The sequence below is a fragment of the Populus euphratica genome, unplaced genomic scaffold, assembly GCF_000495115.2.
Source record: "Populus euphratica unplaced genomic scaffold, PopEup_1.0 scaffold343.1, whole genome shotgun sequence".
NCBI lineage: Eukaryota > Viridiplantae > Streptophyta > Magnoliopsida > Malpighiales > Salicaceae > Populus > Populus euphratica.
Genome location: NW_011500207.1, coordinates 166,794 through 170,166, shown reverse-complemented (window position 1 = coordinate 170,166; position 3,373 = coordinate 166,794).

Sequence of the window (3,373 nt, the reverse complement as noted above, 5' to 3'; positions counted from 1 at the left end):
CCATTAACATTTAACAAACCTATAGGTTTATAGTGAATGTGTAGTTGGGCCCAAGAGAAAATAAGAAAAATTTCTTCCAATGTGCTTAGACCACCTGGTAAAGCAATGAAGGCATCAACATGGTTAAACATTGCATTCATTCGAGCTGACATTGTGGAGACCTGAAGTTCCTCTCCAATTGTTTTTTCAATGGTGTCCCCTTGTGCTAAAGCTTCGGGGACGACCCCCAAAACTTGATTACCTCCTAAAAATGCAGCTATTGACACACCTCCCATTAACCCAAGACTGCCTCCCCCATACACTAAATGAATCTTTCTCTCAGCTAGCACTTGACCAAGATGATTGGCTGGTTCTAAGAACTCCTTTTCTTTCCCAGGACTAGATCCACTGAAAACACAAATATTTCTTATATGATGACCTGAGGAACTTACCATTTCTACACACTTCTGTATTTGTTGAATGTATGGGTTGAATAGAAATGAAAGGAAGGAAGAGAGGGTTTTATAGATGAGAAATTAGAAAGACAATCATACCACCTATATGTAGGCCAGCTAGAGTCTCTCTCTCTCTCTCTCTTTATTTATTTACTTTTGAAAAAGCATGTGTATGTACAGGTAGTTGTGATTGTGGCTCACATCTTCCCTTGGTTTTACGTTCAAGAATGGCTTAAACGCCCTCTATGGGTCGGGGATAGGCTTCCCATCCAGTTTTCTTAAAAACTGGCAAACAGGGTCTTTTTTAGTCAGATTCCCAAGACTAAGTCGATCATGTTCTTTATGAAATAGTGGCCATAAATCATGAATTGCACGATGAACATCTCCACTAGGATGCGTCTCAAGAGTCAATAGAAGATTATCTAAAGACTCCTTACTCAGGCCATCCTTAATGAATTGTATTTTATCTTCACGGTTTATAGATACCATTCCTAAAGAACGACATTGTGTATTACAAGTCCATCTAGCACATCGATGACAGACTTCTAGTCATTTTGCACGACGCTTCTTTGCAAAAGTACTTTTACCAATTCCAGGCATGTGTGAAATGAAGAAGTTAGAGGACTCACCTGATAATCGGACCTTTGCTTCAATCAACCAGCGAATATCTTCAGGAATTCCATGATTCATTAACAATCTCAATCTTGCACATCTAGCACGGTAAATTTTTGTAATCGCATTCTGAGGCAGAGCGGGAAAATACTTTTTCAATTTTTCAATATTAGTGTCCATTTTCAAATGAGAATTGGAAGAGAGATTCAAAGAATTGCATAAATATATACACAGATATCAGTTATTATGGGAAACTGAAAGAACCGACTTAAGTCATGGAGTACCGTTGTCCGCCATTTGACTGGGGTGAGAGAAACTATCAAAAATCACTCAAAAAGAAACACAAAAACAATGTGAGAAAAACAAAATAATCAACATTTATCTACAAGATCATTCCAACTAGTTGATTCATTTTCATTAGAAAAATTATCAAAGTAAGCTTTTAAACGATGTTCATTTTCCTTAAAAACATTGTCATTCATTGAATTCTCAATATCACAGGCCCCATAAGGATTGCTCCATCTTGGTCTTAGCTATCTAGGGGATGCATAGAGTTGAGAATTATAAAACAAAACTTTTTGATTAGTATAAACTTTTTGATAATTTTCACAAGTTTTACAGAATGCATGTGTGTCCTTGAACATGGTGGGCCAATAAAATCCATTTTGAAAGATTTTTGCAGTTGTTTTTTTTTACGAGAAATAACTTCCACATGCTTCAGAATGACAAAGTTTAATGACACTACTTACCTCATTGTAGGGAATGAATCTTTGAAATATTTGATCAGGACAATATTTGAATAAGTTAGGGTTATCACAATAAAAATTCTTCACTTCGTTCAAAAACTTTTCTTTGTCTTGGGTACTCCAATCAGCTGGCAAATCTCCTAAAGCAAAAAAATTGATATTTTTATCATACCAAGGCATTGGATTAAGAGAAAGTAAGGATTCATTAGGAAAGTAATCATCGATTGGTGTGATGTTAGATGTCAAATTTGCTATCATTTTTGACAAAAGATCCGCATCAATATTTTTGGTGCGTTTTTCATCAGTGATTTCTTCCTCAAAATAAATCATTTGCAAATCTTCAGATTCATCCAACTCATTTTTACTTAAAGTAGATTTAAGTTGATCATAAACTAATTCGTCAATATGATCTACTTCTTGTAAATCATTATCATCTCCAGGTTGTTTGTAAATGTTGAAAATATTCATCTCCAATGTCATGTTTCCAAATGATAGCTTCATCAGTCCATTCCTACAATTAATCAATGCGTTAGAAGTTGCAAGAAATGGACGTCCTAAAATAACAAGAAATGAATTACATGCTTCAACAAGTTGTGTGTCTAAGACAACAAAATCCACAGGATAAATGAATTTATTGACTTGTACTAACACATCTTTAACTATTCCTCTAGGCACTTTTACAGATCTATTGGCAAGTAAAAGAGTTATAGAAGTTGCTTTTAACTCACCTAGATTGAGACTCTGAAAAACTGAATATGGAAGTAAATTCATACTAGAACCGAGATCAAGTAAGGCTCTTTCAATTTTTTGTTCTCCAATAAAGCAAGAAATTGTAGGACAACCAGGGTCTTTATATTTCAAAGCATTATTGTTCTGAAGAGTAGCTCTTACTTGTTCGGCTAAAAAGGCTTTCTTTTTCACATTCAGTTTCCTCTTCACAGTGCATAGATCTTTCAAAAATTTAGCATAGGAAGGAACCTGTTTAATAGCATCCAGCAAAGGTATATTGATCCTTACTTGTTTGAAAGTTTCAAAAATTTCAGAGTTGTGATTGACTTTTCTTTGTTTGGTCATGGCTTGAGGAATTGGAAGTGCTGACGGAGAATCAGTCTTTTCTTTGTAATTTTCAGATTCAACCCCTTCCTTACCCTTAGAGATTGACTCATCATCTTTCTTATAAGGTTTAAGAGAGGGTTTTTCAATAACCTTACCACAACGCAAAGTAGTGACTGATTTGACTTGATCCATGTGTTGGCTTCCGGAACTACTTGCATTTGCATTGTATTGCCCCTTAGGATTTTGTTGTGGTTGAGATGGAAACTTACCTTTCTCTTAGAAACTGAGAGTAGATTTCAATTTTGCAAGAGTATCTTTAAAATCTATCATGTTTTGAGCAAGTTGAGTATTGATTGTCTCTTGCTTTTCAATGAATGCATGCAATGTTTCCTCAAGATTTCTTCTAGGAGATGGAGCACAAGGAGGTGCATATCCATGAGAATTTTGGAAATTGTGGTGTGCTTGAAATGGTGGTTGTGAAGTTTGTGCATTGTTGTTCTCACTCTTCCAACTAAAATTTAGGTA